The sequence below is a fragment of the Rhinolophus ferrumequinum genome, chromosome 23 (assembly GCF_004115265.2).
Source record: "Rhinolophus ferrumequinum isolate MPI-CBG mRhiFer1 chromosome 23, mRhiFer1_v1.p, whole genome shotgun sequence".
NCBI lineage: Eukaryota > Metazoa > Chordata > Mammalia > Chiroptera > Rhinolophidae > Rhinolophus > Rhinolophus ferrumequinum.
Genome location: NC_046306.1, coordinates 7,964,077 through 7,985,910, shown reverse-complemented (window position 1 = coordinate 7,985,910; position 21,834 = coordinate 7,964,077). Strand labels below are relative to the sequence as shown.

General features: G+C 40.6%; 1 non-coding gene across 1 annotated transcript; it reads left to right on the top strand.

Moving 5' to 3' along the window:
• Positions 1-13,523: 13,523 nt before the first annotated feature.
• TRNAM-CAU (transfer RNA methionine (anticodon CAU)) lies at positions 13,524-13,596 on the top strand. Its single transcript has one exon. It is a non-coding gene; the product is annotated as a tRNA-Met (tRNA).
• Positions 13,597-21,834: the final 8,238 nt, after the last annotated feature.

Here is a 21,834-nt window from a genome sequence, read left to right as displayed (position 1 = left end):
CTCTGACATACAGCACGGTTCCCCGGAAGCACACGCCAGCCTCGCACTCAGGACCAGGAGAAAGCGCTTTAGCTCTGTGCTTGGGGGACATGTTAAACAGTTCGCAATCACTACCAAAAAAACACAAAAAATGTGAACAAGGTGGCACTGTGATGAGGACACTTGCTTAGAGAAGAAGGCAGAGTGTCGCCTTGGGAATGTGTGTATTGCTCGGAGTTTTCACCACTCTGCCCAAGGCCCTGAATGAGCAGGAAAACATCTCAAGTATTGATCTCCACGTTAAAAAATAAATTCTAGCGAGTAGGCGAATTCCAAATACTGAATCCTTGAATAATGAAGATCAACTGTAATTGCCCCTCAGACATTTGAAGGCGTTGTGCCATGGTTTTGAGTGTCCCATGTTTCTGATGAGTCTGATGCCATTTTGATTGTTGAACTTTTAGATGAACACATTGTGTTTTTCCCCACCAGCTTTTAGCTACTTTTCCCCACCCCTTGGCAATCTGAAATGTAATGGTAATATTTATTGATTGGGTCTATTTCTATCTATTGCCTGGGATTCTCAGGTGAGTCCTACCCTCTAATAACTCACGTCCTCTGATACGAGTCCTGGGACACGTCACTGAACGTTTTTTCTTCTCTGTTCTCTTTCTGGAACTACCAATATTTGGCATTGGAACTCCTGCACTGGTCCCCTCATTTTCTTATTTATCCTTTCTCTCCAAGTTCCATGTCTTGGTGTTTTTGCTCTCCTTTCTAGGATATTTCCTCAACTGCAATCTTTCAAGCTTTCTACTTAGTGTTTCAATTCTGCGCTCATTTTTAATTTCCCAGAACTTTTTTCTGTTATCCACGTTGTTAAAAATGGCATCTGATTCGTACCTCCCGGGTGCTACTGTTTCGGGGGAAGCATTTTCTTCCTCCTGCACAGTTTTGGTTTCCCTCATGTGGCCTGCCTCTTTTCTGTTTGCTTGTCTTGGCCTTGGTCTTTCGGGTCTCCGCAAATGTCTTATGCTCCTTCGCTGTCTGAGTGTGATCTAGAAAGAGGCACTAGAGAGGTGATTGGCAGCTCTGAGAGCATGGGGTGGGGGTGGGTGCTTGTCAAACTTGGGCGTCAGTGCAGGGTGACCTGGCTGGGCTGTGTCACTGCACCCACATATGAATATCTCTAGGTTTCCTTTTTCTACATGGGACAAATTTTCCAGAGAATCTTGCCCACCTGCCTGCCTGGAGGATAGCAGCTTTCTTGCCTGTGGAAGGTGTTGGTGAAGGAAGGGGTGTGTGTGTGGGCTCTCCTCAATCAGTATGTAACCCCTCTCCTGTCCCCTCAGTTTTCACAGTAGTCCCTGTGTCTGAAGCTCCCTGTCCAGGGACCCTCTCTTTAATCCTTTCAAAAGCATCAAGTCCGGTCATTTGAACAGGGTTGGAAGAGTCCATACCAGCATATGGCGCGGGGGAGGGAGTCTGGTGATCTGACTCTTCCTTAGATTTTCAAACAGTCTATTTTTTTTTGCCACACTTTCACCTCCACCTTGCAGAAGTATCTGGTAGCACTGATTCCTGAGCATCTCAGGGCTCTGTAGGACACAAGGGTTCCTTTTTGGTCTTTCCCCCTGCTGGCTGAAGAGTCAGCTTTCCTGAGTCGGCTCATTCAGTTTCCACTTGTTCACCTGCTTTGCAGCATTACAAGATACTTTCCAAAAGAGGTAAAATCCTGTCAGAAAAATGAACACACTTCAAAGATTTTATTTAACTCATTAACGAGGAAAAGTGAGATGTTAGAAGCAGCTCAAAGGAGAATCCAAAGGACAGAGACATTCACGTATCGGGGATATTGAAATGAATGACCCCAAAGAGGTGTATTAGTTTCCTACTGCTGCAGTGACACATTACCACACACGTAGTGCCTTACAGCACTGAATGGCTCATTACCGTACAGTTCTGGAGGTCCGAAGTGCTAAAGCCAAGTTAATGGCAGGGCTGTTTATTTCTGGAGCCACGTCAGTTTCCTATTTCCCATTTCTCCTCCTGTGGCAGTCAGAGAAATGCCCTCCACTCCCAAGATATCCTAATTCCCAGGAACAAGAACCTGTGACCTCACATGGCAAAAGGGACTTTGCAGATGTGATTAAATGAAGGACCTTGACCTGGGGAGATGCCCCTGGATTGTCTGGGTGGGTCCAATGTCATCATAAGGATCGTCATGCAAGGGGGGCTGGAGGGGGAGTGTGAGAGAAGATGTGGTGATAGAAGAAGAGGTCAGGGAAGACATCTGAAGATGCTTCTGGCTTTGAAGATGGAGGAAGGCGCCACAAGCCGAGGAAAGCAGGCAGCCTCTAGATGCTGGAAAAGGCCAGGGAATGGATTCCCCCTTAGAGCCCACGGAAGGAACGTAGCCGGGCCAACAGCTTGGTTCTAGGACTTCTGATCTTGAGAACTGTAAGATAATAAACCAGTACATGTATGGCAATTTGTTACAGCAGCATTAGGAAACTAACACACCTCCATTTGCACATTCATTTCAATATCCCTGATCTGTGAATGTCCCTGTTCTTTGAATTCTCCTTTGAACTGGTTCTAACACCTTCACAAGCAATCAGACCTGCTCATACCTTGCACTGAGCCCAGTGAGACTAGGGGTGGACTTCTGACCTCCAGGGTTGTAAGATGATAAATTTGTGTTGGGGTAATTTAGTATGAGCAGCAAGAGGGAACTGCCCTCTACTGTGGGACACAAAGAAAATTTCAGTACCCAGGCCTGAGATCACGGGGTTGGCACGAAGAAGTGCTTGAATAACTTACAAACTTCATAAATAACTCAACCTGAAGCCTGCGGCCTGACTTAAAGTAAGCTTTCATTATATTGGGATCACTTACATAGTTTTGGAAATGTATTCAAGTCCCCAAACTCCCATTAATGTAACAGAAATTCAACTATCAGTGTGAGAAAACAGAGATCCTGTTGGGTCAGCATTAATGTCTGACCGTCACGCATAAAAGTTCTCAGGACCTCCTGGAGTCACAGGAAATAAAGCTGGAGTTAATGAGACCCGTCCAAGAGGCGTCAAAGGCAGAGGAAAGTTATGCAGCGACAGTCACTGACTTTAATCTCTTGTCCCACACTGCGAAGATGACTTGATGGCTGAAACATTACAACTGACTTCCTTTTTGATTTTTACCAGAGAGTTCACCATTCACTTCATTTTCTTTTTTTTTTTTTTTTTTGGTTGGCAGATATGTGACATATTTTTTTTTTCCCCAAAAAACATATTCAGCACTTCAAGTTGTCAGTACTCATTAGTCCTGTGTCCTAGCATATCTGGCTCAAGTTTAAAAAAAAGGGTGGGGTGGGGTGGGGTGGGGATAGATTTGGTCTGTGCATGTGACTGACCAGGTCTAGAGGGAAAAAGGAAAAAGAAAAGTGATCAGAACTGATCAAGAAGATTTCAGTAAAGTCTCATTTCTGGTGCAAGTTCCACATATTCCCCCTCCCCCCACCCCGCCCCCAATGGCCTCCGACCTGGGAAATGGCTAAAGAGACACACGAATAGCTTAGTTTAGAGCCTGGCTTCTGCTGTGGGTTTCATTGTGCACAGCCCAAAAGTTACGTTCCAGTCCTAACCCCTGGTACTTGTGAATGTGACTTTATTTGGCAATAGGGTCTTTGCAGCTGTAAGGGAGGATGAGATAGATCATCCTGGAGTAGGGTGGGCCCTTCATCCAAATGGTACCCATTTAAGAAGAGATACAGACACGCGCACGTACACAGAAGGCCGTGGGAAGACAGAGGCAGAGATTGGAGTGACGCAGCTTCATGCCAAGGGACACCAAGGCTTGCCAGCCAACACTAGCAGCTAAGCAAAAGGCAAGTGACAGATTCTCCCTGAGAGCCATCAGAGAGAACACAGCCCTGCTGACACCTTGATCTTGGACTTCCAGCCTCCAGAACTATGAGAGATTACAGCCTGTTGTTTTAAGTCACCAAGTTTGTGGTGCTTTGTTACAGCAGCCTTAGGAAACGGATACAGCTTATCAACCGTGACGCGCTGGCTATTTGGGGCTGGATGATTCTTGGTGGTGGGGGCCTTGTAGGATGTTTAGCAGCATCCCTGGTCTCTGTGCACTAGACATCAACAGCACCTGCCCACTTGGGACAACCCAAAGCGCCTACAGACATTGTCAAAAGTCCCCAGGAGACCAAATCATCCCTGGTTGAGAGCCACTGGTTTATAGTTTAGGAATTGTCTGTCCATTGAAATGATGAGGATGTAGCTGAAAGCACTGATTATAATTAACCTGTTCATTCTTTTGACCAATAAATCACTTTTAGTTGCCAACTACTCTTGGTCAGGTGTTTATTTTCCAAGCGACATCTTCAAGGGCTGTACTTCCCCCTGGCGTGTTTCCCCCTCCAGGCGGTGGGTGGACTTGGGCTCTCTGGGTTTCTCTCCTTGGGCCACACAGAAGGACCCTAGGGGTCATGCTTGAATGCTTACAACAACGTCCGTCTCCGCGTGGCTACAGACTACGTGCCTCACGTCATCTCAGGGGAACAACTGGGTAAAGATGCAGATTTCTGGGCCTGGAATATTGACTCCAAATATGTGCAGTGGGACCCCAGAATGTGTACTCTCACCAGCCTATCCTCGTGACTCCAACGCAAGCTAAGTTTGGGACCTACGGGCTCAGAAAATGGAAAACAATGTGAATTTAAAGTCACTTGTTTTGTATTAAAGAGGAACATCTGGGTCACGATTGTACTTCAAAGTCCTTTCAAACAGATTGTTTTTTCATATTTGTCTAAAATTTATTTAGAAGGAGGCTAACGGCTGGGAGGGAGGAATACTGAAGGTAACAGCAGTCAGTCCCTCTGAAACTATTCAAAGCCTTTGTTCCCTTGCGGATCCCATTGGCTACAAGTAGCAGAGAACTTGAGTAATGATGGGAGAAAGGAGAGAAAGAGAAAGACAGATGATCTTTTCCTATAAGGGCACTAATACTAATCATGAAGGCGCCACCCTCATGACTCAATTATTTCCCATAAGGCTCCACTTCCAAATAACATCACGCTGGGATTCGGGGTTCAATATATGAATTTTCGGTGGGGTTGGGTGGGACGCAAACATTCAGTCCATAGCAGCTGTCTAGAACTGCTCTGGTCCAGATGGAAGTCCCTAGCCACATGTGGCCTTTGAGTCCTTAAAATGTGGCTAGTCCAAATTGAAACGTGCTGTGTGAGATACACCCCAGATTTTGAAAACTCAGGAACAAAAAGAAAAAAAAATATAAAAGATCTCATTCATAATGTTTAATATTGATTAGATGTTGAAACGATATACTGGGGGTGCCAAAAAATGTATACAAGGGGACACTTTGGTCAGCGTTGCTCAAGCAGTAGTTCGCCGTCATCAGAAGTGTCTGGACGCTGATGGGAACCACTTTGAGCACCTCTTGTAATTGCAGAAGTTAAATGTGACTTGTACTCATCTTTTGTCATTGGTATATATTGAGTATTACAATTTTAATAGTTTCTTTCTTTCTTAAAATGTGTATACATTTTTTTGACACCCTCTGTATTTGACTATAATGGGTGAAATACAATGTATAGTCAAAATTATTTCCCCTGTTTATTTTTGCTTTTGTAAAAATGTAGCTACTAGAAACATTTAAATGACAGAGGTGGATGGACTTATATTTCTATTGGACAGAGCTGGTTTATACCCTTACACCTATCTATCACCGGTTAGAATATTTCTGGCTCCCTCTGATGCCAGGCAAAATGTCAGAAGCTTGAGGTGAAAAACAGCCCAAGTGCTTCTCTGTCTGGGGTAGGGGCACCCAGGAGTCTGTATGTAAAAAGTGGGAAAGGGATTCACAGGGACATGGTAGTATGCCGACAGCATCTGCTATAATCTGTGTAACACTTGTCCCGTGACTTAGTTTTATTTTCATTGATATGAACTTGTTTTTGAAACAAAATGTCATCATAAGCAATAATGTTGCCTCTTTTCAGGCTTGCTGTGCTAGTAATAGTTGTTTCTAAGATACATTAATGTAAACACAAAACTGTTAAAATAGAATCATATTTACCTCTTGTCCCGCCGATGATACATATTTTGGAACATTCTAGCAAAAACTACTCTGCTAATTCTCAGCCAAGGAATTCTTTTAAAAGAATAGTCAATCACTCTCTGATGTGTGTAATTATGACTTTCCTTCTCTTCAATTTTATGAAGCCATTTGAATTCCTCCAATGTGTTACTTTGACAATACAATGTTTATGCAACAATCATAAAAATTAATTGTCTTCCTTCTTGAAACTATTTAAAATCCTCATCCTTGGCCTGCCTTATTGACATGTGCACATTAAAGTATGACTATGTGACAATAATAATTTTACAACAATGAATAAATGTCAAATTAATTATGTTAAAATAGTAATTTGTCTGCTTCCTTTCAAATATGTACAATTATTAATTTTTTGGAAGTGTGCAGAAAATATTAAATATATTGTCAGAGCTTAGGTTCAACCTCTGAAGTGATGTTTATTTTTTTCTTCTGAAATGTATTATTTGGGAGTTTCCTTTTTGTCAAGATCTGTTACTTGGTGCTCAATAAATTTTAGGGAAATTCCAAGCTATGTCTTAGATTTCAAATCAGTGGCTAGGAGGTGTTAATAGCAATATTACCAGAACTTTCTCTTCATGCAAATTTTGTGGGGTTTTTTTTTTTTGGGGGGGGTTTGGTTATGATAAGGATTGTACCGTGTTCTAATTTTTGTTTGTTTGCAAGGGTAGCTATGCAGCTAAAAGTACGAAGTACATGTGCTTCTTTTCATCCTTTAAATGTTATCTTAAATACATATCTTCAGAGAATCCTTCCCAATTTGAGCTTAACATTTTTGGTAGTGTTCTCTGCCATCATCTTAGATGGTATAAAGAGATGAATTTTTCTCTTTTGTAATGACACTTAGTTTATAACTTTTACACAAATAATTTTTCATGTGTGTATTTTCGCAATATGTGTGTATTTTCCTTAATTAGAGATGGATTTAGTGAAAAACACTGTAAATCATAAATGGGGCTTGTGGATATAAGTGGGGGCTCTGGCAGGTTGAGGTTTAGCTTCCCAACTCCTCTCTACTGTAATATGGAAGTACTGCAAAATTTCTTACAACACATTATGGGGTGCAACATTCGGCATGATTTTCCTGAAGGCCTGGGAAACACAAGACAATTACAGCTATTAAATGTGGCTGTTGGCAGAGCCAAGAGCCCGGCCTGTTCTCAGGGGACCTCTCCCTAATCCTTAGAGCTGGAGCCTGCCTCCCTTTTGCAGAGGCCAGCTCATTTCCAATATTCTGGCTGTATTGTGGGCAAACCACTCCTCTCTCTCCCAGGTTAGGACCTGCCACTGTGTGCTGAGGTATCTCTCTCATCTCTCTCTCTCTCTCCTTTCTTCTCCTTTGCCTCCTCCTCCACCCATGTTTTCCCTTTCTAGAAGGCAGGGTTGGGACTAGGTAAGTGAGTTATACAAATGGAGGGGTGGATTCCGTCCTTGTTTAAATTTTTGACATTTGTTCCTCAGATTTTTTGCACATTAATTTTGATTTTTAAAAATATTGCATTAAAATGTTATTTATTTTGATGACTGAGCTTTTTGGTGCCACCTTAACTTTTTCACTTGAGGCGAGTGCCTCACTTGCCTCACCCTAATCCTGGCCTTACTTCCAAGCTCTTTCCTGATAAATTGAAGTAAATACAGCACAGTCTTGACAACTGTTGATAATTATTGAATCAATGTAATGAGTACACGGGGCGTCATGCGGTCTGTGTCAAACTGCATGTTTGAATTTTTCCAATTAAAAAATACAACTTTACAAATACAATACAAATGCATATGTATATAATAAAGAATGTTTTGTTGTATTCCTTTATATAGATCATATATAAGTATTAATGATAACATATGTTATATTAGAAGTTCTGCATTTACATTGTAAAAATTTGGAAAATATTTTTCCAAGTATAATGAAAAAGATAAAAGTTACTCTTAAATCCCATCTTGCAGAGAATCACTGATAATATTTTTATGTATTTCTGTCCCATCTTGTGTGTGCAACCACAGGCAGATGAGGACAGCAATTGGGAAGGCCCGTTGGCATAGGAATTTGGGACCTCAAAATTTGGGGTCATATTTTATAATATATGCTGTTGACACCTTTTGCTTTTTGCTTCCTATGTCATTAAATACTCATAAAATGATTAAAAATAACTTCTCTCATATCTAGTTCTCATTATAAAAGGAATGCACGTTAATTTTAGAAATTTCTGTTTGTATGTGAATGTGCACTACCAAAGTATCATCATATTACATATACCATGTTGTATTATATATTTTTATGCAGTGAGAAATCGTGAATATTTTTCAATGTCAGTGTCAGTAAGATTCCATGACCTTTAATGGTTACCTCTACCAAAGGAATATCCATCAGTGTGCTGGTTGAGAACGTGGGCGTTGGCATCTTGGCTGCCTGGTCTGATCCGTTCTACTCCTTAGAGTGGTGGATTGTGGGCAGTCATTGGAAGGACTCACATCTCTGATTTGTTACCTATGAAGGTAGAAAGTAACAGTATGCATCACATAGGGTTGTTACAAAGTATATATAAGCTGATGTCTGTTAAGTCCTTGGAACAATGCCTAGCATATCATAAGTAATCAATGAAGGTATTACTAATAATATCATTACTATTTAATCATCTAATCCTCTCCGATTAGATAGTTAGGTTGTTTCCCACTTTTTGCTCTTTAAGGCAGTGTTGTGAGCATCACTCTTTTCTTAGGCTAAATTCTTAAAAATGTCAATATGGGATTTAAGAGCACAAATGTCTATACAGCTCATGATATAGAATGCAGAAATGCTCACTGGAAAGGTTGAGCCAATTTCTGTTTCCACCATCAGCTGAAATATTTTAAATATCGTTTTTCCAAGTTAGATATCATCATCATCATTATCATTTTGTTTCTTTCACTAAGATATTTGTCTTTTTCCTTTCCCAGTCCCTGCTATTCACACTTCTTTTAGTATTATCCCCCTATACCTCATGTAAATGACATTTTTTTTCATTCTTAGCTGAATCAGTGTATACACAAAGTGAGTATTGTTTAAAGTAAGATGGGGCTTTTTGTTTAAAGAGAGTGACACAGACACAGGTGAAGAGCGAATGTGCTTTCGCTTACATCCTGCTCACCATGATAACCACTGACAGGTTGTTTGGTATCCTTCTGGATAATCGTTTGAAAATAACACAGTGAATTATTAAAATGCAAACAATGTTTAAATATATCTAGGGTTGCTTATTCATTTATAAATTATTTATAAATTATTCTTCCTGAATGCAGAATGCTTTCTGTGTGCAACACTTTGGGTTCCACATTATGTCAGGCATAAGCTTTCACACTGGTATGTGCAGATGTGCTCAGTTTTCCAAAATGGCTGCGAAGTGTGCTATATCCTGATTATAGGACTCGAATCAAAATTTAGCCATGTCCTACTGATGGAAAATGTCTCCAATTTGATAATATTATAATTTGGTGCATTCAACATCTTTGTACCTATAGTTTTATTTGTATGTGGATACTGTGTTTCCCGGAAAATGAGACCTTGCAGGACCATCAGCTCGAATGCGTCTTTTGGAGCAAAAATTAATATAAGACCCAGTCTTATTTTAATATAATATAAGACAGGGTATAACATAATATAATATAATACCGGTCTTATATTAATTTTTGTTCCAAAAGACGCATTTGAGCTGATGGTCCGGCTAGGTCTTATTTTTAGGGAAACACGGTACATATCTCAAAATTCAATTGTTGGGATGATTCGTTTAAAAATATTAATGCAGATCAATAAAGTTAAGATTTGAGACAATACAGTAGCAATCTTTTTTCCCTTCATCGGTTGTCTGAGGTATTCCAGCATAAACAGTAAATGAGCTTAATTAAAAATGAAAACTAAACAAACAAAAGAATATTCCAGCCCAAATTTCAGTTTTAAATTCTTATTTGAAAACATTAATCGCATCCTGTTCTTCCTGCTTTTGCTGTGAACTTTTAATTTTGAACTGTCACCTAAACCACCTTCAAAACAAATAATTTATTCCAAAGGTTTCCTATGTCATAATTGCCTGGTTATTTGGAAGATTGATGCGTCACATCTGAAAACAAACTAGTTATCGTCTCAAATTTATTTCTACATGCATTATCTAAACCACTGAAGATGAGAACACTGCACGGATAAATAAGATACAAAACTAAGATGGATTTAGAAGCACGGTGCTCCGGTTTAGTATTTAGTCACTTTTATTATATTGTTGGGTCGAAAATGTTAAAGACCAGCTGAGGAACTGTTAATGGGCCCTGGAATGTTTGCCTGTTCTCTTGCCTGGGAAGCAGGTAATTCTAGCCCAGATACTCTTGAATGCTTTACAAGTACTAGAAAGCAAGTGGGAAAAGCATGTTTTATATTTTAATGCTGACATCTTCATAGAAAAAAAAAAATTAAAGATTCAGAATACTTGGCTGTGATTCAGTACCTAAACACTTCCTGGTGTTTTTCAGAATTTCCAGGAGACCCATAAATGCTTCTGGGCTGCAGCTACCCATGGTTGCTGTGCACTTAGGCCAGTTCATCAAACTAACGAGCTCAGGAGTGATGCTATTTCCAGGTTCAACTCCATGAGGGAGGGACAGAGAGAAAACAAAACCCAAATGCAGACAGAAGAGTAAATCCTAAGGGCCAGCCTGACAAAAATTTATGAGCTCATACACACCAAATCTTACCCAGAGTAATACTCTTTGTGGAGATTTTACTCTACAAATCTTATGCTGGTTCCTCAAGTGTAAGCATTACAGATAAAGCACTGTGGTTTTTACACTGGTGATGTTTATTGATCTGGACTTAAAAACAGTACCACTGTACGGCTTTCTCCATGAGCATACTATTTGCAAATAACTGTGGGATGGATAGAATGTGTTTTTCTCTTGTGAGGTGTCTAATGCTTCTTTTAAATGAAGAGAAGGGAAGGACGCTCTGAAATTCACTTAGGAGACGTTTTTCTTTACTTTGGAATTTGAATGATGAGTAAGGTTGGGGGGAAATAGTGAGTTTCTGTATAATTTGTGTCATCAGAACGAACACTGTGTTAGACTGAGATACTGTATCGATAGATAATGAGAAAAGAAAATGGAACTTATATACAAATGTGTATTTCTTAAAAGCTTTTGCTACCTATTATTTTCTAGCTGTGTAGGCGAAAATTAGACACATGCTGGATATACTTATATGGATAGTAACATACCATATCATTTAAAATGGTAAGTCCATCTTGCAGGTTTGCTTTATGTAATGCTAAATCATTCTGAAATTCAACTGGTGTTTAAATGGATTATTCAAATACTGTCAATCAAACATTAAAAAAATTTCCACTACAGCTTGGTTTTAATATTTGCAACATAACCAAATATAAATTTTTTGAGTTGTAAAGTTAATTTGGGTTATTTTTCTTTATTTTCATTTTATTTCTTCTTCCCTCTTCCTCCTCTTTGTGGCGTATTTGCACATATAATTCAAATGAAGCATGAAAAAAATTTTAATTTGTCCTACATTTCCTCCCTTGCTTTGTGGGAGAAAAACTGGACTGCATATATTAGTTTGGTGCAAAAGTAATTGCAGGTTTTGCAATTATTTTTAACCTTTTAAACCGCAATCACTTTTGCACCAACCTAATACAAATAACCTGCTAATATTTCCTAACCTTTACATTTGGGCCCAAGAGAAGATATTTTTCCTGGAATGACATTTAAAAAAAAAGAGAAAATCAAGTATTATGTATATAACTCTTGCACTCTTAGTTACATTTTTAAAATTTTAAGACATTATTATTTACATTAATGTTTGAAGTATTTCCTCTCGAGGAACTGCTGTTTTCTGCATAATGGTCTAGATTTCATTAGTAACATTTTGTAAATGATGATGGTAAAATTTATATTCTTGGACTTTCAGGCCCTGATTTATTCTCTTCTGAACCTAAACAAGAACATTCTTTCCCAACTAAATGGTCATGCCTCATTTATCCACACGATCTACTGTTTTTGCCTTAAAAAGGCACGCTCACCTGACGATGTTTTGTTATCAGTAATTTCATACATGACTCACGAAGCCCACGGATTTCCTCAAGCTCGACACACACTTCTTTATTTATATTTTTGCTATACGTTGATACTTTTGGGAGAAGACTTTGGATTTAGGAAAAATGGATCCTTAAAGTCTAGGTTTGCCATTAAGTATATGCATATTTTTTGCTGTAATGCTGGAAACCAAAAGAGTGTGAAAAAGCCCTTTAAGGAAAAGAATATTGTCCCCCCCTTTCACTTGAAATGTGTAGAGCAGGGCTTCCTGCTACGGATAAGAAAATTGGTAATATTATCACTACTTCACATTTGTGTGACCTTTCATATTGTAGTTAACATTTATCTTCCCCTCTGTTCTCCAGCATTTCCCTTTTCTCTTCTAACAGTATCCTGATTTCTTTTTCAGAAACTTTCTTTTCCTCCATGAGCGTGGTCAAAGTGGTCTGATCTCCCACTACCGAGGCCAAAGAGGTCCTTTACAGAAACAACTTCTTTTTCCATTGCAGTCCAGGCTGGGCAAGTGACCTAAGGTCGCCTAATCAGACTGTCTCACCCAGGACTTAGAGTTGTGAGGGAAGTGACTCGGTGATGGAAAGAGGGCCCAAGGGCAATGGCCTGTGACAGATGTTCTACACTGGTCTCTACCTTGCTTCCTGTCCTTTGTTCATGCCTGACTTTGCAGCTTTCCTGTAAATTCTGCAGGCTCCCAAATATCCTTCTGGTGAATTTTTTTTTTTTTTTTTTGGCTTTTGCTGGCTAATACCAGTTTCTGTTGCTTGCCACCAAAGAACTCCGATGGAGCGCATGTTTCTTATTAACCATAATGGAGTGGTGAGCAGGTATCACCAGCCCCATTTTAGAGCCTGGGAGCTGTGGGTTCAGAGAGGCTAAATGACTTGTCCAAAATCTCACAGTGGGTAAGTGACAGAACCATGATCACCCCTCCTCCCCCAGTTTTGGCCTCGTCTTCAGAGGTATGCCTTCAAAGATTCTTTTAATTTTTTTTAGTGGCAGAGTGTGGCTTAAACACCAAACAGCCCGTGTTTGCATCTTGGCCGATGGCTGAAACTCTCTGAACTTTATTTCCTCATTTATGAATGGGGATAATAATAAGTAATTGTGCAAAAGTAATCGTGGTTTAAAAGGTTAAAAATAATTGGAAAAAACGGCAATTACTTTTGCACCAACCTCATATCTACTCCAAAGGACGGCTGTGAGACCATGGAAGATAATGATCTCGAAAGCCCTTAGCCCAGTGCTTGGCATGTGATATGTGTTCAATACACAATTCTGAAATGAGGAGTGACAACATAAAATTCGGGGTCTCGGGCGGCCGGTTGGCTCAGTGGTTAGAGCGCGGTGCTCATAACACCAAGGTCGCCGGTTCGATTCCCACATGGGCCAGGGAGCTGCGCCCTCCACAACTAGACTGAAAACAATGACTTGACCTGGAGCTGATGGGTCCTGGAAAAACACACTGTTCCCCAATATTCTCCAATAAAAATTAAAAAAAAAATTTGGGATTTCTGGATGTTGAGTGGGCAAATCAGAGATAGTGCCTCAGCCGCAGGAAAGTTGGTGAGACGGAGAAGAAGCCTCAGAACGATAACCTGGATTTAACCAGGACGCAGGATCAGGTTGTTGGGCCATTCCCACTCCAGCCGTCTGCTTCCTGTGACCTCTTCAGAAACCACTGGGTGGCTTCTCCTCACTCTTATTATGAGGGGCAAGGACAAATTGGGATAGATGTTCCACCAGAAAGATGTTTGCAGTGGTCAACCAAGACTTGGTTGGGTCATGCCCGTAGGCACAGAGATTTATTGTACTGTAAAGGACAATATTGTACTGTAAAGACAATGGAATGACACGGACAGACCGAGGTCTCAGAGTTTGAATCCTGACTCCGCTCCTTACTGCTTTCCCCTGCTGTGGGCTCCTGACATTATCTGTCCAATCGAACTTTCTGTGATGATGGACACGGTCCACGTCTGCACTATCCAATGTGGTCACCACTGGCCACACAGGCTATTGAATTTGTGTGACTCAGAACATGAATTGGTTATTTTATTTAAATTGAAAGTGTCACACATGGTGCATGGCTACTGTATGGGAAAGCTAAGCTCTAGAGGAAGAATAGGCCAGTTGTAGAACACCAAGAAGCTCTGTTTACTTTGAGGCGTAGAGTTTAAATTAGTGAACCAGTGACATGTGGGTGTGGCCTCTATTTCTGAGATTCTGGGACAAGTGCATATATTCAGACCAGGGACCATGTGGCTGGGACAGAAATGGTGAGTAGAGAAAGATGGAGAGCAGCCCCAATAATGAGAAAAGAAGGGCCATAGAAAATGATCATTAGGGTCTGCTAGGGACTGAATGTTCGTGTCCCCCCAAAGTTCATATTTTGCAACCCTAATCCCCAAAGGGGTGCCTTTAGGAGGTGATTAGGTCATGAGGATGGAGCCCTCACGATGGGATTAGTGCCCTTAAAAGAAGACACACGTTCCCATGTCTCGTGAGGACACACTGAGAAGATAATAAGCCAGCTGGGCCTCACCAGACATCAACTCTGCCTGGATGTTGATCTTGGACTTCCCAGCCTCCAAACTGTGGGAAATAAATGTTTGTTGTTAAACCACCCAGTCTATCATATTTTGTTACAGCAGCTGAGCTAAGACAGGGTCCCTTCCTGGGTTACTAATTTGTCAAAGAACCGAACCTTTTTATAGAAAGGAAAGCTGATCTTAGCAAGAAGACTGGGGAGAAGCCCACAAAAACACATTTATCCAAAAGAGAGAACTGGTTACTTGCAAGATACTATTTCAAACAAAAACAAAACAAAACATGCTGCATTGAAACCAGAAGGGAGGGAGACACCTTAAGTGGCATGGGTGAATTTTCATCTCTGCATATCCTGGTCATCTGCCCATCCACTGACCCCGGGGTCTGAGAGCAGGTCTAGGTCAGCAACAGAAAATGAAGATACATTTTCCCCTGCACATCCAAACATAGCATGCTAAATATATTTTTTAACCTCAATTACAATAATTGCATATTTATTTGCATAATTATTCAATTAATGTCTGTCTTGTCTTCTTGACTACAAACTCCCCAAAGGCAAGGGTTGTGTTTGCTTTTCTCACTGTTGGATAACGGGCCAGGCAGAGCGCTTGGCGCAAGGGCGGGCTCTCTGTGTATACTTTCTGAATGAACACATGCATCGTTCTATGACTGGCACCCGGCAGTTACTCGGTGATTTAATCTCTCCATTCCCATACCGTGAGGGCAGTTGAAACATGCTTTGTGTTACATGCCACCTGGAAGACATTGTGTGTTGTCCTGACATGTAGGAATTCCTACCTTTAATAAGTGAAAGGAAATGGTCACTTAAGGACAGTCAGTTATCTACTTAACAGATTAAATTGACTTTACCTAAAAAGTCATAAACATATGATTTCTAGTATCATCTGTAGAGCCGAGTTTCCCCAAACTTTTTCAGGACTTTTTGACCTGGGTATGTAAAATGTGTGCTAGTACTTATTTTTATTAAATGAACTCATTTAAGAAAATAAGCCTAAATGCCTATTTTTGCATTTTTTGACATGAATGTCTATAATATCACAGATCTGCTGTGCTCAATTTTCTCTAGTATACAGTAAAATAAATGCATAACTAGTAGAGTGTAGAATCATCCTTGATGCCACTAGAATAATTCTTTTTGCCACCACACTTTGGGGAACCCCAGATGCTTCACTATCGAAGTGATGTTTTATGGATTATACTTATTTGTTACACGTGGGATTCTGGGGTCTCTAAATTTAGAACTGTGTAGCCCCCTCCATAGAGGAAAGGTGGTAGATAGTCAGGGTGACCAGTGGGTCCTGGTTTGCTCAGGACTGATCACTGAAGGTCCCACTTCCTGGGATCTCCCTCAGTCCTGGGCAAAGTGGCATGAGTGCTCACTCTCTAGCCGGCACATTCATTACAGCCACTGTCTTTTTAGAGATGGCTCAGTTAGTTCAAAGATCTTGGATTAAGGGAGCAGTGGCAAGGAGGGGACAAATAAAAACCATCCTAGAAGTGGAGGTAGGAAAACTGGTTTAAGAATGGACTCGACTGCTCATTTGCTACTTAATTGTCTTAATTTGGGTTTCCCCATTAGCAGACTCTGAGATACAGATTCGTGTGCAAGTTGATTACGTGGGAGGTGACCCCAGGAAATGCCCGTAAAGGAGTGGGGCAGGGAGACTAGGATTGAGAACAGCCAATCAAAGATGCACTATCAAGCAACTGACCACTACGGCTAACGAGAGACTCTTCCGCGTGGGAATTCGGGGAGCTGGTGTGGATCACGTGCCTCCCCCATGGGAGGGAGAGGAAGCTGGAGTATTCATACACCGATTCCCGATTCCCGTAGTTAGTGGCTGAGAAACGCTCCTTGGGATGTCAATTCTCCAGGACTTCTGGCCTGCCCTGAATGTAGGAACAGGACCAGCTCTTAAGTTTCCTCCTCTAGGAAGAGCCCTCAGGCAGAGAGATGCAATGCTGGGGCGGGCAGGTGTGGCAGAGAGCACTGGAATGGAAACGCCTGAGGGGCTGAGGGCAGCACCACCAGCTCCACCACCTAACCTTGGGCAAAGCACTTTCCCTTCTTGGGTTTTATTTTCTCTCATCATTGAGAAGCTGGGTTTCCTAAACTGTCGACATGGACCCCTGGCAATATGGGAGATTCCTTTGGTGTTAGATGGACTGGTTTCAAATAACACGGAATCACAGAGAGAAAGTGATGCCAGATTCTCGTTCTTCCAGAAAAAGGATGTGGAAGTCTCCACTGGGCTAATTTACTAAATGTCTGTCTTCATTTACAAACACTAAGGAAATCAATTTATTGTAAACAGTAATACGGGATGTTACGACGATAAAAACTGTGCAGGTAAGATATTGAGTAAAATCAATTCTGCCTGCTCTCCTTCTTCAAAAGGTCATTGTTTTTGGGCTTTTTTGAGAACTTCATTGTTTCAGCGAAACTCCTGTTGTTGACCTTTTGGATCACGTGTTAAACCTTCTTACTGTGCTAGGGTTTTAAAATCTCTCCCCCACCCCCATTACTTGTGTGGTGCCTCATTTGAAGCACTAAACAGGGACCGACGGTGATGAATGGTTGTATGGAGATCATTAGTCCTGGACACTTTTCTGAAATATGCTGCGGCAGGTTTCCCAGGCACCTCTCAGTTCTGCCTCAAAGAGGGATTTCAGTTTTAGTCGTTATTATTTTCTGCATTAGGGCCACAAGACGGCGTCAGCAGATTTGCACGGAAGCTCAAGGAAGGGAAGCTTTTAAGAAGGACGACTGTGTCCTCGTCTTGTGCTCATTTGGGGTCATGTTGGCATTCAAAGTTTTCCAAACAAAGGAGGGGATTTTAAGAAGAAAAAGTGATTGTGGTTTCAAGCCTTGATGTGCTTTGAGAAGAAAAAGGTATTTTAAAGACGAAGCAATTGCATTTCATGTAGCAGTTGAAAAGAAGAAACATTAAAAAGTGCTGTGGCTTTAACAAAGAATGCTGTGATTTAAAGCAAAATATTGTAAGCATCGTCGGTTTTATTGATAGCAAATCTGCATGCAACATTTTCTGGAAATAGGTCAAATTTTGAGTATTTTGTATAAACACTACACCCCACTAGAGGGCGATCTTTAGTTGTATATTTAACATTCTCTACCTTTTTGTAAAAATATATATATAAAAAAATGACTGTAGGGCTATGAATTCTGATACAATGCTTGTTGAGCATGTTATGAAATTTTCTCCGAGACATTGTTTTATTTTCAGCTTATATGTGTGAAATTCCTCTTTAAGAAGTATAACATGATCCTGAATCTTTCAATATGTATAAAATCCCTGTGGTATTATGGCACGATAGAAGCAAAACACATAAGTTTAAATTATTGTAATCCCATAGGTCTTTTGACTATTGTTTCTCTATATATGTTACCGCACAAAGAAAATGTATTGTAAATATTAATACTGCCTGCTTAGATCTTTTGTGAAAAGACAAAGAGAAGCAGTGTGGTCTAGGTGGGTGATTCTTCAGGTCTTTCCAGAGTGACTTTTATCTAAAACAATTTCCAGGATGTTCGTTTAATTTGTTTTTCAGTATTTCAGTCTGTTTAGCTTGTATTGTCTTAGCTTCCCAGAATCATGGCCTACTTTTCTTTGATTCTAGTTTTTCTAGATTCTTTACCTTTCTCTGTAGATTTGGGCTCGTAAACTACACTGTCTGAGAAAGGCTGGTGTTCTTGAATCTGCCTTTAAAAAGAAATTATGACTTTCTCCCCAATTTTCAGAAAAGAAAAATAAGTTTACGAACAGGAGTTTCTCAGTTTATTTCACTGCATTACGTTTTTGTTAAACTGTTACAGTTTAAGGCTATAGTTTGATACGATATGGATATAATGCAGACATGCAAAATTTAGTTATTTAAAGTATAATAAATTGATTTCCATGGTGTTCTACAAAAGCCTTCATCTAAACATATTTGGGAATTCTAATGTCCCAAATTTACAATTCTTTTTCATTTTTGTAATTAAACATGTAATAGAGGAACATATGCTTGCATAAAAATTCAAACAATAAACATTTCACAATATTTTTAACGTAGTCCCTCTTCCTGAAAACCCTCTTCCTTCTCCAGAAGTAGTCACTGTTCACATGTACGTGTGTAGACTTCAGACATATCCTATGCATATTTGTAGTTTCAAAGACACTGTTAGTTTTTATTCGTTTTACCTTATGGAACCACTGCCGATGTATTGATATGTTGCTTTTTCTAGTTAGCAATGTGTCTTGGCCATTTTTCCATTTCACTGCATGTAGTGCTTCTCATTCTTATATTCTGCAGAATAGTCTATAGTCTATAAGGGATGTTCTTTCATTTATTTTTCCAGAGATTGAGGTGGAACCCAATTTTTAAAATATTTCAAACAACCTTGCAGGTGACATCTTTGCTTATACAGAGAGTGCCAAAAAAAATGTATACACATTTTAAGAAAGAAAAAATCTGTATTAAAATTGTAATACTCACTATATACCGATAATAAAAGATGAATACAAGTCATGGGTATACATTTTTTTGGCACCTCCGGCAGATCTTTGATGCTCATGAGGGTAGGTCGGTAGAATGGATCTCTAGGAGGGTCTCTAGGTCACAGCATAAGTTCAGATTTTTTTTATTCTCAGCAATTCTACTTTCAGAAACATATGTTCCCACTTCTCACCCCCAGGAATCGCCTAATAGAACTCTGACCTGAGAGAAGGGCACAGAAGTTTCTCAGAGGATCACCCGAAGCTTGTGAGAACGCGAGAAAACCTCTGAGCCTGCTCGTGTGGGTTTTGTGAAAAATCACGGCTTCTGGTTCCTCAAGGATATGGCTGATTCAATTTCTTAAAAAGAAGTAGCATTTGAGACCATTATTCTGATAAGGTAAACTTTCCTTGGTTAAAGGAAAAATGAGAATTCAATTCTATGGACATTAGTTGGCTACCTAATGGGTGTAAGCTACTGAGCCAGTCATGGCTTGAAATAAGAAAATAAGTTAAATAGAGTCTGTGCTCACAAAGAGGGTGGCAGTAGCAGGGTGGGATAAAATGAGTACACAGTTAAATCTCATCATAGGCCAGACAAATGAGAGATAGTGGAGTAAGCCAGAGGTCTTCTGGGTTATAGGTGGGGAGAGATGAACAAGAGAAGGAAAAGAATGAGGGACAGAGGGAGGGAACAGGAAGGGAGGGAGAGAGGGAGAGAGAGAGAGAGAGAGAGAGAGAGAGAGAGAGAGAGAGAGAGAGAGAGAGATATCTCACCCAGTTGTGCGGATTAGGAAAGCCTCCTGAGAAATGGCATACCTGATGGATCCTGAAAGATGTGTGGACCTTCCACAAGTGATGATGAAAGGAGAGAGAACGTAGCTGCAGTAGATGAAACAGGATGAAGATGAACTATTATTTAAAAACAAAATGCATGCATATAATAGAAAATTTAGAAAACGCTTAAAAAAAATCCCATTAATTTACTCTCTCAAGGACAACTGCTGCTGTAAGTTTGACATTTTCCTTTGAGTATGTTTTCCGAAGCATGTTATGTAACAGAGGGTTTTCCTGGTCCCAGCTTTTCGGCTCACTGACAAGAGTGGGCGCCAAAGCCCTTCCCTACCCGCCTTGAGAGCTACCTGGAAGGGCCCGATTGCCTGTTTAAAAGGAGCTCCCATTGCTAACACTATGAAACTGCATCCTCCTTTCTCAAGCTCAGTGTTTGGGTCACACAACTGGCTGATCACCGTTTCTGGGAGGCACCATCCAGTGTAGCAAAGAGAAAGTCAAACAAGTTGAATGTACCTGTCAAAACAGGATCACATCCTTCTGTACTTGTCAAGACGTCAATCAACACCATTAGGCGATTTTCTCAACAGGGCTCCATCATTCCGGTGCAATGATGGAATGGTGGCAAGGGATGGTTGGAAGAATTCCAGGTTAAGGAAAAAGTTTCTATTCATTCATTAAGCAAACACTTTTTTTTTTTTTTGAGCGTGCATGTCTTCCATCCTGAGGAAAGATTTCCTCCCCACAAGAACAGGACAAATGTTGCCTTCTAAATGTAGCAAGAAAGAAGCAGAAGACAATTTCACTTTTTTCTTAGCAGAGACAGTTTGAAACTTCAGATTGTGCAATACAGTAGTCTCCCATTATCTGCGGTGGATACGTTACAAGACCCCCAGGGGATGCCTGAAACTGCAGATAGTACTGAACCCCAGATATACTGTTTTTTTCCTATACATACATACATGTGATAAAGTTTAATTTATAAATTGGGCACAGTAAGAGGTTACCAACAATAGCTAATAATAAAATAGAACAATTATAACAATACACTGTGAAAAAGTTATGTGAATGTGGTCTCTCAAAATACCTTACTGCACTGTACTCACCCTTCTGTGGTGATGTGAGATGGTAAAATGCATTATTAAGTGGAGAACTTTCACCGTTTCACATAAAGGAAGCGCTTCACAGCTTCCCTTTGGCATATCTGAACTGCCAGCATCACTAGTCTTGCACTTTGGGGCTGTTATTACGTAAAATAAGGGTGATTTGAACACAAGCACTGTGACACCGCGACAGTCAATTCAGTAACCCGAATGGAGAGGGTTACACGTAACTAATGGGCGGCGTGGGGAACGGAGCGTCTCCAGCGTGGGGAGCGTCTGCTGCGTGGGGAGCGTCTGCAGCGTGGAGATGCTGGACAAAAAGGTGAGTCACATCCCAGAGGGACAGAGTGGGCCTCTCGACACTTCATCACGCTCCTCAGAATGGTGAGCCATTTAAAACGTAGGAATCGTTTATTTCTGGAATTTTCCATTTAATATTTTTGGGTTGGGGTTGACCGAAGGTAACTGAAACCACAGAAAGCAAAACCATGGATAAGGGGGGACTACTGTATATTTTAAGCATAATTTTTAATGGAGCATAGTCTGGACCAGTAGGGTTTTGCACGTCAGAGAGAGGTATCAATGGGTATCAAAGTGGACGATGAGGTGTATTGGGGATGTGGAGGGGCCCTGCATTGCCTGACTTGGGTGGAACAGATAGAAGCTTCTGA